Source organism: Cryptomeria japonica, chromosome 10, assembly GCF_030272615.1.
Source record: "Cryptomeria japonica chromosome 10, Sugi_1.0, whole genome shotgun sequence".
NCBI lineage: Eukaryota > Viridiplantae > Streptophyta > Pinopsida > Cupressales > Cupressaceae > Cryptomeria > Cryptomeria japonica.
The window spans coordinates 172206638-172221247 of record NC_081414.1 but is presented as its reverse complement, the minus strand read 5'-3'; positions in this window follow the sequence as shown (position 1 = coordinate 172221247).

The window sequence follows — 14610 nt, the reverse complement described above, 5'->3', positions numbered from 1 at the left end:
TCTGATGGGTAGAGTCACAAGTCAACAAATCCACTAAGTCTGTTAACAAGAATCCGTGGAATATAGCGCAGACTCCTAGACGCCATGTGCGTGTTGCACAGAGATTAGTGGTAGTTTTTCTTATGAAGTCATCTCATCCTTAGCAGTGGTAGTGTTGCACAGAGATTACAGATCTGCTGAAAAGTCTGGTGCCGTGTAAAGAAGAGCACTGGATCAGATTACTTCTCCTTACTTACCTTTGATAAGTCTAGTCAAGGTCAACAAATGCATGAAGTCCGTTAATAAGCATCCGTGGAATATAGCGAAGACTCGTAGACGCCATGTGAGTGTTGCACAGAGATTAGCGGTAGTTTTTCGCACGGTGAAAGTAGGTGGGTTCCCAATGTTTCAGTATTTGTGTTTGCAGTCACGATCCTTAATCGATATATGCTCTTGAATTTTAAAATGACAAGGGTTCATTTTGAATTGTAGAATTAAATATATTTTAATTACTTTGTCACAAAATTGATCTTGGTAGGAAAATGGGTAAATTTGTTTGGATTTCAAAACTCTTATCTTCTAATTGATTAAACTTCAAACCAGAATTATCTAAATATTGCAATTATGAAACATGATAGTTCACACAACATCAAACACATGAACACTAGATTTATGTGGAAAACCCTCACCAAGGAAAAACCATGTTGAGAATCACACTCAAAATATGAATAACAAATTACAATGTTTTAGGCTTAAGGCCAAGGAGCTCACAATGCCTAAAATGACTTGCAAGACTAAAGCGTTCAACGTTATGTCAAGATACAAAGTACTTGCATTATTGAGACTCACTATCTCAGGGTATGGTACAAATGAATGCACTAATTGCCAAAAGAAACACACCTTCCTATAGGTGCAAAGGATCAATGTTTAGTGCTTCAAGTTGGCACACAATGGCTACATGGATTGGGATGACATTGCTAGATTATGTGAGAACTAAGCCAAGATCTAGATCACATGCAACTCCAAACAACACATGATCAAAGATCAAAATAGCTGAATGAAAAAATATGATATAGACTAGCACCAAGTAAGAAGCAATATCCTGAAGTAGACTTGTGATCTTGAGAATTTCCTACCCAGTCTCAATTTGTATATCCCACCAAGTCCATATCCACACCCACTACATACTTAATTTTATAATTGTGAGTACCCCAAATGTAGTGGAGGATCCACCTAGTTGCTTTCAAATGTAACTCATGTGCCTCTTGCATGAATTGGGAAACCATGCCCAAAACATATGAAATATTAGGTCTCACATGAGTCAAGTAGATGAGACTCCCCACAAACTATCAGTATAAAATACCATCAACCAAGGGTGAAGAACAGGTAGCCTCAAGTTTGACTCCCGACAAAAATGAAGTCAGTGTAGGCTTATAGTCAACCATGTGAAATCTGGAGAGCATATAAAGTGCATACTTGGGTTATCCAAGGAAGATACCTGAAGATGTCTGAGTAATCTCAATCCCCAAAAAGTAACGTAAAAGACCCAAGTCTAACATTAAAAATCTATCATGTAGAGAAATTTTTACTACCTTGATGGTGGATGAGTGACTCCCTATGATCAATAAGTCATCAACATAGAGAACCATAAATGCATGAGAGTTTCAGATAAGAATGACACTGAGTGAAACCAACTATTAGAAGGAATGATTCTATCTTGGCATACCAAGCTCGAGGAGCTTGTTTAAGGCCACAAAGAGACTTTCAAAGCTGACACACAAGTGAGGGATCCTGAAAAAACCCTTTTGGTTGTTGCGTGTATATTTCCTCTTGAAGGTCACCATGAAGAAAGTCACTTTTCACATCCATTTGATGAAGTTCCCAATGATGGGTTGCATCTATAGCAAGGACAAGTTGAATGGAATTCAATTCATCTTAGCAACTAGTGCAAATGTCTCAGAGTAGTCAATCCCAAGAACTTGGGAGAATCCTTTTGCTACCAATGAGCCTTATACTTATCAACTGATCTATCTAATGCAAATTTTGTTCAATAGATCCACTTATATCTAACAAGCTCCTTTCCATTAGGAAGAGGAACTAAATCCCATCTATTATTCCTAAATCCATGGAGCTATACTCTTCTTACATTGTGAAATCCCACTTGGGACCACCTGAAGCTTCTCAAAAAGACTGTGGATTAGAAGCTGAAGCAATGAAGAGATGTGGAGCTTGATGAAATTATGATATTTTTCTTCTAGTATATTATGGATCACCAATCCAATCTCCTGTTGACTCAAATGTTTGTCAAGCCCAAAGAGGCAATGATGTTGGAGAGTCTAGGGGACAATCATCATTCTCTGAATGATGACTAGGAGAGGAATTTGAATCCTCATCATCATTATCACCATCTAAAGTGGAGGAAGAAGACTCCTCATCAAGATTAGGAGGATTAAGATCCTCAGAATAATTGTCATCATGATACAATGTCTCCAATGTGATAGTTTATTGAGAAGTGGTATGAGAAGAACTGGAAGAACTCTCCTCAAAATGAACACTCTTATCAATAAACAACTCTTGAGTGGTTGGATGGAGAAGTTTATACCTTTTGACATCATTTGGATACCAAAAAACTATGCAAGGCTTTCTCTATGGGTCCATAACCTTACGTTTCTTTGCTAGAATGTGGGCCCATGCAAGAGAACCAAATACTATGAAGTGCTTAATTGTGGGTTTTTTACTATTCCAAGCTTGAAAAGGAGTTACCTACTTCATAGATTTGTGAGGAACTTGGTTTTGGATGTAACACGTATATTTGATGGCCTCCACCCCATACTGTGGTACCAAAGACTTGAAGTGAATCATATGATTGGTCATCTCCTTCAAGGACCTATTCTTGTTTTCTACGACACCATTCTATTGAGGTTTGTATGGAACTATGTGTTGCATGTTGATACCTTTTGAAGTACAAAACAATTAAAACTAATTATTAACATATTCACCTCCATTATCTATTCAAAAAATCTTGATCTGAACTTCCCATATTGTTTCTCTACAAAAGCGTTGAAATCTAAAAAAATCTCAAATACTTCAAACTTTTGTTTTAGAAAGTAAACCCATGTATATTTGGAAAAGTCACCAATAAATGTCAAGACATATCTAGCCTTGTTGAAAGATGATTGTGGAAATGGTTGTGCCAAGTCACTATGTTACCAAATCCAATAGCTATGAAACTCTCAATTATTTTCCATTATCATACTTCTCCTCAAGATGCTCACCAAGTATGCATCCTTGACAAACTTCATTAGAAAATCAAATAGAAGGCAACCCTAAAACCATGACTTGTTGAATGATTTGTTACAAGTAATGGTAGTTCAAGTGGTTGAACTGTTGATGCCACAAAAAAATTACCTTATCTGCATGAGTAACACTATTGAAGGAGAGTTAGGAACAAAGTGAGAAAACTGATACAGACCCTCTCCCATGCACTTCAACAGGAGTGTCATCACCCATAAGTATGGTAGGCATAAAACATGGCTCTAAAGAGCTGAAATCATCTTCTAAAGAAGCCATGTGGTTCGAAGCATCCGATTCAATTATCCAAGAATTGGGTTGTGAAGCAAAAGCAACTAGAGACTTACCTTTCCTTTCCCCTTACTCTTATATATGTCCTTAGAAGATCCTTTTGATGAACTATGTTTGACTGAATCGAGCACCTTGATGTTATTCTTTTTAGAAGATGTGAAAGGTGATAAATTTGCTTCTTTAAATATTTATGTTCATCATGGCCAGGCCTCTTATAGTAAGAACATTATTCTCCTTCTTAGGTTGTTCACCTTTTGATGAAGAGGTCTGATTATCTACTTTTGAAGTAGAAATTTTTTTATCTTTCCTAGTAGACCCTTTCTATTCTTTTCTGTGTTGATTTATAGCTAAGGAATGTAACTTAAAGGGTTTTATTGTACCCATTTAAATTAATTTGTCCTGCTCCCTAATGAGTTCTACAGCAAATTCATCTAGAGAAGGCATTTTAAAGGTGGTACCTAGGACACATTTTGTAGCATAGAATGCGGAAACAAATACTGAATAGTTAGGACCAAGCTTAGAAGAATACTCAAGATCAGTTGCTTATCATATTTCTTGGTTCTACACTGTTCCAACTGCAATCTTACATACTTGAGCTTAGTGAAGAAGTCTTGTTTAGTGTCAAAATTGGTTGAATCTTCAACCCTATGAGCTCATTCTCCAACTGATGATGTCTTAACTCATCATGCTTACCAAATAGGTTTTCCAAAGTGGTTCACACTCCATTTGGTGTAATGGCAAATTAAATGTGAAAAAGAAGGTCAAGAGAGACTAACATACACAAAGCACCAAAAGCTTTATCACATTTATTAAACCATTTTATATTTTCTATAGCATCTTGAGGTTCAATTTCAAGCCCCATTATAACACAATGATATCCGTGTCTTTTTGAATATATTATCATCTTGTATTTACTTTTAAAATAATTATATTGTGTTAAAAAAGGAATTCTAGATGCATCCACAATAGCAGAAAAGAAGATTGTAAATAACTAGGAAAAGAGAAAGCAAGAAGATACATGATACACCCCCCATTTCCGCTAGTCTCAAAAATCACCACCCTAAATATTACAAGGTTGACACTTTATAATTAGTGCATTTGTAAGGCCTTTATCGGATTACAATTCTTTTAAGGCTCCAATAGACAAAAATAGAAAGTTTTAATTAAAAAAAAAATTGATACAAGATCTGAAAAAATTAGCCGTATAGCAGTGTAATAATATTCAATACCTTTTTAACGCTTATTTGTTCTTGAAAAATAGATATTTGAAATGAAAGATATGGCCTGTTGAAGAGAAAAAGAAGCAATTGATTCAACCTATGATATTTGATTGAAAATGACATAATTTTTTAATTAAACTTGTGTTAATGGAAAGTGATCATTCCCAGCTTATTGTCAAGTACTCATTTTTGAAAATTTGACTCCTGAGGCAAAAGTTATGCAATTTTTTAAAAACTGGGTAATTATGATAGCAAAAAAAGTGGCTCATGCCCTATTCAAACTCAATTTATGCAAGATTTACCAATTTTCTACCAACAAGACCAAAAACCTAACATTTTTTTGATGGCAGGAAGAAAACTCAGAAATCATTTTTCCTGCAAATGAGTAGAAGCTATAATTATGAAGCCAAAATGAAAACAACTCTAGTAAAAACAATTTATTCTGATTTTTCTTACTATGTCCTCCAAACTTTGATTTTGGTGAAATAAAAGTCACTTTTGACTTTCTCAATCCTTCTTGACACTCTAGAAATGGTAAAGAAGCCTCCAATATTAGCAAAATGATACAATCACCTAGATCTCAAAGGAACACATATATAATAAACCAGATTAATCTAGCAGGAGAAGAGCATACTTGACTTTTAAGGAAAATATTAGCTATCTAATATTCTCAAATCTCTCAAATGAAATATAAAAACAATGAGCTATACTAGACAACATGACTCTAGTACAATGTTAGATTCTGCGAGAACCGAGCTAGGATCTAATTTCGATCATAGATCACAAGCAACTTCAAACAACAGATGATCAAAGATCAAAATAGCCGAATGATGAAAAATCTAATATGAGAGAAAAAATAGAGACATAAGAGAATTTGGAGAAGACTCTCACCGAGCTACCACTGAAGTAGTAAAGGTGAGAGTATAGTGCTTATTATATAGAAAAATAATATAATATACATCCCAGAGGTGCATTAACTCCCACTCCCGATAAAAAGTGGGAGGTTTTGCCTTCTTGGTAAATGTCAAAACATGTGGCATAACCTCCTTACATGAAAATAAAAAAGGAGTTATAAGAGGTGGCATATAAAGCCGAAAGAGGGTGAGAAAGCCAACTACCCCATAACCCACTTAAAAAATGACAAATAGTGGTTATGTGAGGTGGCACAACAAGCCAAAAGAGAGTGTTTAACTCAACTACCCATGTGTGAGTGGGAGTGACACATGTAGCTGAAGTAATTTTCCATGTGTCCACATATTAACCACTCCTAATAACCCAAGAAAGATTAATAATAAATGTGTAGGAAAAAATAAGTACCCCCTAACATAAGGAGAAAACACCTACACTAATACATGTGTCTAGTTTGAATTTTTAAATGACAAGGGTTGATTTTTCATTGTCGAATAAAAAATATTTTAATTATTTTGTCACAAAATTGGTCTTGGTAACAAAATGGGTAAAATTATTTGAAAGGACGTTGTACACCTTCCAAATAAGAATATTGAATATATTTTTAATGTTATGGTATTTCATAAAATGGGGCATCCACGACTAAACTAGCTCCAAAAATACACAGTATGGACCAGTAAGCTTTGTGTTATTTTTTTTTGGAAAAATTGTAATCACTGGTCGTGATCAGCAGAATTAGCTCCTGTTTTGATTTTTTGAAAATTTTTGAAAAATTAATAACAAGATTTTTAACGTGAGGTTTTGGATCCAATTTAGCCATGTCCAAATGGGGCACCTATATTAACTTTCATTTTGATTTATCTCAAAATCACAACCAGTAGTAATAGACAATAAGACTATAATAGTGTAAAGTGGAAAATTGAACCCTAGTGATTCCCCACCTAGGAGAGAGAAAGAAAACCACTAGGATGATTTTCACTTGGGAGATACTTTACATTCAAAAGAGGGGTTGAATTCACTATATCCAAACCCTAGAGTGGATAAGGATCTGAATACTAAGTGAATTGCAAGGGTGCAATGCAATTTACCCTCTTTTGTAAGTAGAAGAGTTGACTTGTTGACTATGCAAAAAATGAAGACAAAATGGGTGAAATAAGGAGCTACCGATTTGGGATCATGTTGTCACTTTTGATTTGAGGTTTTTTATATTGATATGGACTTGGCCTATAAATTTGGAGAAAATTTGTCAGGACCAAGTTGAAGTTGCACTTGGTCCTTCGAAAAATCTGCGAGTCAAAAAAGGTTTTTCCATCTCTACAAATGAAGCCTAAATATGCAATTACAGTTGTGAACCTGCAACCTACACACAAAAAGGAAGGGAAGAAGGGTTGTGGATAGGGGTTTACCTTAGTCAAACCTCGGTTGAGGAATCAACCTTGAAAGAAAGTAATTGCAAATGGTATGTAACGTGACAAAACCCTAACACATACACATGCTTGCAAATGAATGTTGTAATGTTGCTCCAATGGACGAATGAAGAAGATACATGAAGAAGAAGACTTGATGGATGTTTTGAAGACTTGAACACTTGATGACAATAATGAAGGCCTCCTCCTAAATTTTGCTTATATTCTCTTATGAAAATGAGATGACTAAATCCCTTTTTATACTTGCCTAGGAGGATAATTTTCATCTCATCGAAGGCTGATATAGGGGAGACTGAATCCAAAGAGAAAATTAGGGTCAAGGGTCAAATGGACCTGTATATGGTGAAAATGGATAGCAATAAACAACAATATTGAAAGACTAAAATGGATTCAACCACCAAACCCTAGCCTAACAATGAACAAAGATCCACCATAACATATGAAGATAACCTAAGACAATGCAAATATAACTCAAAAATCACAAAGATTATACCATCACATGTCCACTAGGGTTTTGATCTCCATTCTTCCTATCTCCATTGATCTTGTTTGATATGTTTGCTCTCAGATTTTTATGTGCACAAGAGCTCAATAAAGAACGGAATGTGGTTGCAAGTAGAATTGTAATGTAGCTAAGTCCTCCAAAATTAGTCATTAGGGTTTGGTAATGAAGAAAGCATCTCCTTAAATAGAAGACACAATAGAAAATGGAGGGTTAAGATTGAGAGGTGTAAAAAGAGAGGTCGGCTAGGATTAGAGGGTAGGTATAAGAAATACCAAAATAATGAAAGAGGTAGGTAGTGTAGGAAATAAGAGATGAATGACATGTGTCATGCGTAGAAAAGGTTAATGAATTAATTAAATAAATAAAGATTTATTTAATTAATAGAAGAAGTAGGGCAATTAAATAAATAAAATATTTATTTAATATAGGAAAGGGATAATTTAAATAAATAAATGTATTTATTTAAATGAGAAATAAGGCTAGAAGAGGATAAATGAATTAATTAAATAAATAAAAATTTATTTAATTAATAGAAGAATTAGGCTTAGATAATTAAATAAATAAAATATTTATTTAATTAGACATGACAATTTTGGGTGTCTACATTTTGCCCCTCTTTGAGACAATGCGGCTTGTCGCGTTGTTTCAAAGAAGATAAGATGAACTGATATAGAGTTGCCCCAGGATGGGAATGATATGCCCCCTCGAGAGATTGGATGAAAAAGTCTAGAAAGATTGCAGACAATCTCTCGATAAGAAAGATGGGATAGAATGGCCTGATTGGATAAAGTGACAAAGTCACGGGATGAGGAAGACTGACTCGGGAAATGAGGGCGAGGGCTAGGGTAGGCTATAAGATAGACCACGGGCAAAAGACATCCTCATTGTCATCCACACCCTTAGAAGATCACAGTGCAGAGCGAGAAAAGAGCAGCAGCAGTCAGCAGCGATGGCATTCGTTCATAGATTCGACCGTGTCCGTCGATTCCAGCGACCAGCCGATGCAGGAGAGCCGGTAAGTACCCGAAAACCTCCTCGTACTTTCACGCATTTCGAGTTTTGTCATAAATGCATGTTTTAGGAGCAATAAATGCGCTAGGAATAGGATAGTTTAAAAGTGCAAAAACGCGCAACCGCGTCTATGTCAGCGCCAGGCACGTCTGTGTCCAACAGGCGCGTCTGTGTCGGGTCCAGGCGCGTCTGTGCCTGGAACCGCGTTTGTGTTGAATGCGGACGCGTTTGTGAAATGTAGTAGCGTCTGTGCTTTGGAATAGCGTTTATGTCATGCAGGGACGTCTGTGTTCCCCGGTCGCGTTTGTGTCTGGCATAGGCACGTTTGTGTTTAGAAAGCGCGTCTGTGTTGCAGAGGCGCGTTTATGCAGTCTATAAGCGCGTTTATGAGTTAAAAGCGCGTGTGTGTTGAAAAAGTGCATTTGTGTGTTTAAATGCATGGTTTTAGTCCTTTAGGTCAAATCAGCAGTTCTGTGATGAACATACACTGTCGATTGGATAAGCTGCTGAGAGGATACACTCAAGCAGGTCCTCTAGGAAGATTAGGATAAATCAAGGCACTTTGTGATGAACAGGGAGCACCAGGATATGCAGCACTTTGTGATGAACAGGGAGTGCGAATGTGAGTGACACTTTGTGATGAACAGGGAATGTCACACACGTAGTACTTTGTGATGAACAGTGAGCACTACTAGGATAAATAGCAACACTTTGTGATGAACAGTGAGTGTCACTAAGGTAGATAGCCATATGCATTTAGGTAGCAAGTAGCATTTTGTGATAAACAGTGAATGCCACGATAACTGACAAGATTGATTTGCTTGACTGCAGGAGTATTTGCCGATGTTGGAGTCACGGGAGAGATTCCCGTCGACACAGAGACTACGACCAGAGTTGTCGATCCAGGACATGATTTCCATTGAGGAGATGGGTCTCACATATATGCTCTATGTGCCCGAGTTTCGGGCAAACATGGGGTTGCTGACTGCGTTGGCCGAGAGATGGCACTCAGAGACATGCACGTTTCACCTGCCGATGGGTGAGATGACAGTGACACTGGAGGATGTATACAGGATATTACATGTTCCCATTGATGGAGAGTTGATCCCCTACGACCATGACGGTGACAGGGAGGCCTTGAGACGGGTCTTTCAGGATCCTGAGTTGGAGATGCGAGCAGGCCATGTAGCCTGGGACACCATGACTGCCACAGGATTAGCATTGCCGGCAGTTGTTGGGGGAGTTATCAGTGGATACTTGTGTCCAGACAGGGCCACACGAGGATTGGCAGTGGGCTGGGGAGGGGCCTTGGAGACGCTGATGGCAGAGCATACTAGGTATGCATGGGGGCCATGTGTCCTAGCACATTTGTACTATGAGCTGCATCAGTTTGTATACCATGGATCAGTGGGTTTGGGCTGCGGTGTGACTCTCTTGCAGGTGTGGGCCTATGAGTACCTTCCCATCACACGGCCTATTCACTTCAGAGGCAGAGGACAGGGACAGAGTTTTGTGCACCTATATGCGATGATTACATCCCAGCCTCGGATTGGGAGATTGGAGCACTGGAGGAGAGTCATTGACGATATTGACATGGTGATCTGGAGGCCGTACCTGGGGTGCGAGGAGTGGGGGGACGATGCACTGGAGCTGCCCTACACCTTCCGGAGCAGGTACCTGATTGGGCGGACGCCCTATATATTAGAGAGATAGCTGGTGGACAGGGTATGCAGGCAGTATGGCAGGATTCAGAGGATGCCGCGAGGCTCGGGCATGTATGCCCGTACAGTCAGAGATCAGGTGTAGTTTGGCCCACTGCTATCATATGATCAGGCAGTGATGCAGCTAGCGGAGATGATGCCGATGCCATGGGACATGTGGCCAGAGGTAGATGATGCAGGGATGGACGCAGAGTACTCTGCGTACTGGGCAGAGCATCCATTTCCTAGGTTGACGGATCCGGCAGAGCTAGTGGATGGAGAGGGTGGAGGAGATGATGATGATGGAGGAGGGGATGCAGGTAGGGGCCGGCGGAGGCGGAGGGGAGTGGTGGGAGAGAGACGGGTAGCACCTCGGAGGGAGGGAGGTCAGGAGAGAGCAGCTCCAGTGGTGAGAGGACGGGGTGGACTGCCCCTACAGGTGCCAGCAGCACAGGGTCCCAGAGAGGGACAGAGACAGGTGCAGCCAGAGGGACAGAGACAGGTACAGCCACAGGTACCTATATAGGCACAGGGACAGGTGCAGGCAGAGGCACAGGGACAGGCACCTGTAGAGGAGGAGCCACAGGCAGGGGCGGAGAGTGGAGACTCCGAGGAGGATGAGGTGCTTAGGCTACGGGAGATCTGCCAGGGCCAGGCAGATGAGATTGAGGATTTGGTTCGAGAGAGGAACCACCTCAGGATCAGGGTCCGAGATACAGAGCGGGAGAGGGATCAGGCCATCCAGAGATATACCGAGGCCGAGACAGCTCTGAGGGCAGGTAGGCGGGCGGCAGAGGATGCAGGGGCAGGCTACGCATATGTTTTGCGAGCCGGAGAGGAGATCGCCTACTGGAGGGATCTATATTATGCAGCCGTGCCAGCAGAGCAGCGGGCCAGGAGCTTCCAGAGGTCGTCGCGCACAGCGACGGCTACGGGAGGGAGCCGCAGGAGACAGGCATCCAGCGGTGGGGTTATGGGGCCTCCACCACCACCAGAGGGACAGGGGGATCCTGGGGCGGGTCCATCTATAGCTCAGACTCCGTCGAGGCGCGGCGGCTCCGAGGGAGGGAGTTCCTCATAGCTATAGTGGGCTCCCATTGTATCAGTAGATGTATCATTGTTGTATTGTAGACACCTGCGGGTGATTCTTTTGTAGCCATATGATTCTTTTGACATCATTGTATTATGACACATTTGATTGATTATATATATGAGATGATTCATCTTTTGCGGCAGCTATATGCATGTGTACCTTATGTGATGAGATGTTCTTATGTGATGCATGTTTTATGATATGGATGCTTATATGATGCAATGCCATATATTTTTGTTCTTTTATGTTGTATATGTGATGCCTGATGCAAATGAAAATGTATGTGATGCAAATGAATATGATAATGCAAATGATTATTTACATAATGAAAATGTGAGATGTGCTAACATGTGTTGTATGCAGGATGTGATGCAATTATAATATCTATATGTATGAAATGCTTATATGTGGTGATGCAGGTGCAACTATATGAAATGCAAATGTTTTTGGTGTGTCATTATACTCAGTCATGTGATAGCGGGCTATGCGGACTCGAGAAGGACAATGAAAGTCAATCAAGAAAGGGGGGATGGAAGACAGAAGATATGAACGTGAAAGAGCTTCTTGTGCGTTATCATCATTGAGCTTTATTATGGCAGAATAGGTTATGACAATCGAGGCATATGTTCGGCCCAGAAAGTCATTGTACCTGTTTGCATGGAGATAAGACAGTCACAAACAAGGAATGCCCCAGTTCACACTAGACTCACAGTGTCCTCATATCCTTGGACAAGTCATAGCATTACTAAAAGACAATCCACAGACAGCAAATGCAAATAAGTGACGATACCCCATCCTCGCCTTTCTAGTCAAAGACATCCTGGAGATAGAATCTCTAGTCAAAGACATCCCGGAAAAGCTAAAAGACATGTCACCAAAAAGATAAAACCAAAAGAAAACCAAGACTCGACACCAACATCCACTGTAGTCCTCAAGTTTGTGTCTCTTGTCACTTGTTTAAGTCAAATTTTGATTGTGGTCACAATGTTCACTTTCACAAAAAGGATAGATAGCACTGAACCATATGTTGTCTGAGTCTGTTGAAAGATTTGATTTTGTTGAAGCCCATTGTTGCTGCTGTGTCTCCTTGGAAACTGACTGAATCCATGAAACTGATACCTTATTGTGGAGAAGATGGAACGTTATTGCGGATCTGCGATGCAAAATGTTGCTTTATTGCGAATTGTGCGCGGATAGACTGAAGAGAGCTGAAAGAAACTGTACTCCTCGAAACATGTGATGTTCTCAGTTCCACACCCATTACTAGACGTAGGCATTGGCCGTAGTCACAGATAGTATCTGATTTATTATGGATGGAAAGAGAGTGAAAAGGGGGGGTTTATTATGAATGGCTAACCAATCTTGGGTAGATCAATAACAAGCCATGATGGGAATGGGTAAGTTTATTGTGAGTGAATTGGTCGTGAGTGTGTGCGAAGTGAAAGAATGAAAAGGAATCCTGAAGGAGGGAGGAGCAAAGTCCCTACGCATGGCGCTGGTGACCCAGTTTTCACCATGGTACTTGCCCAGGGCGCCACCGAAGTGGTTTTCACCGTTGGACGAAATTATTTCTCTTTACTTTTTTGGATTTTGCAATTTTTTTGTTGTCACAAGGCGCCTGTTTGCTAGGTTTTCACCAAGTAACAATTTTTTTGTTGTATAATTTTTTTTTGTATTTTTGAATTTTTTTGATTTTTTTTGTGTTTTTGCATTAGGATACTCAAAAAGAGCTTATGTGTAGAACCTGTGAAGGTGCATGCTGTTGATAGGATCCTCCAAGGATTCACCTTCTGTAGTAGAGAGCTGATATGCCCCAGATCCATATACTGCTGTGATGATGTAAGGACCAAGCCAGTTGGGTTCAAATTTGCCCTTCTTTTCTCTATCTTGCTGATTCTTGGGGTTCTCTCTGAGGACTAAGTCACCTACCTCAAATGTGCGAGGCTTGACCTTGTGATTGTAACTGCGACTCATTCGTTGTTGGTAAGCCTTGAGATGATTAAAAGCAGTGTGTCGTCGTTCCTCCAGCAGTTCTAGTTCTTGTAGGCGAGAGACCCTGTAGTCTTCATCGTTGATTATGTTTCTCAAGGAGACCCGTAAAGAAGGTAACTCGACCTCAATAGGCAAGATGGCTTCAGCACCGTAGACAAGTGAGTAAGGTGTAGCCCCTGTAGGTGTGCGGACACTGGTACGATAGGCCCAAAGTGCGGGATTGAGTTGGACATGCCAGTTACGGCCAGCGTCGTCGACTGTCTTTTTAAGTATTTTGAGAATTGTTTTGTTAGATGCCTCAGCTTGGCCATTACCTTGGGGGTAATATGGTGTGGAGAAACGATGAGAGATATGGAATCGCTCACAGAGTTCACGAACATCCTGGTTCTTGAAAGGACGCCCGTTGTCAGTGATAATGGAAGTAGGAATCCCGTATCGGCAAATGATGTAGTTCAGGATGAAAGTAGCGATTTGTTTCCCAGTAACTTGCGTGAGAGGCACGGCTTCAATCCACTTTGTGAAATACTCTGTGGCTGTGATAATGAATTTATGTCCATTGGAAGAAGGAGGGTGAATCTTGCCTATGAGATCGAGTCCCCACTGACAAAAGGGCCAAGGAGATGCAAGTGGCTGTAGTTCTTGTGCTGGTGTGTGTATGAGGTCTCCATGAATTTGACACTGCTTACACTTCTTGACAAACTGATATGCATCTTTTTCCATAGTAGGCCAGTAGTATCCAGTCCTGATGAGTTTCTTGGCCAAGGTAGGACCACTAGTATGCGGACCACATATCCCTTCGTGCACTTCTCGTAACGCAATCTGAGCTTCGTCACTCTCTAAACATCTAAGGAGGGTGCCATCTAGACCTCGCCGGTATAGGATATCAGCTAGGATAACGTATCGGGAGGATTGGCGGATGAAAGTGCGGCGTTGGTTGTTCGATAAATCGGGAGGTAAGATGTTGTCGCGAAGGTATGTGAATATGGAACCATATAACTGGGATTAAGGACCAACAACACATATCATTTCCATGAGAGTGATCTCATATGACGGAATCAGCAGGTTGTCAACCAGGAACTCATAACAGGTCTCATTTTGCGGTAGGTCAATGAGTGAAGCAATTGTAGCCATGGCATCAGCAGCGCGATTCTGTTCTCTTGGTATCTGCTCAAACTCTATCTTTGCAAAGTGT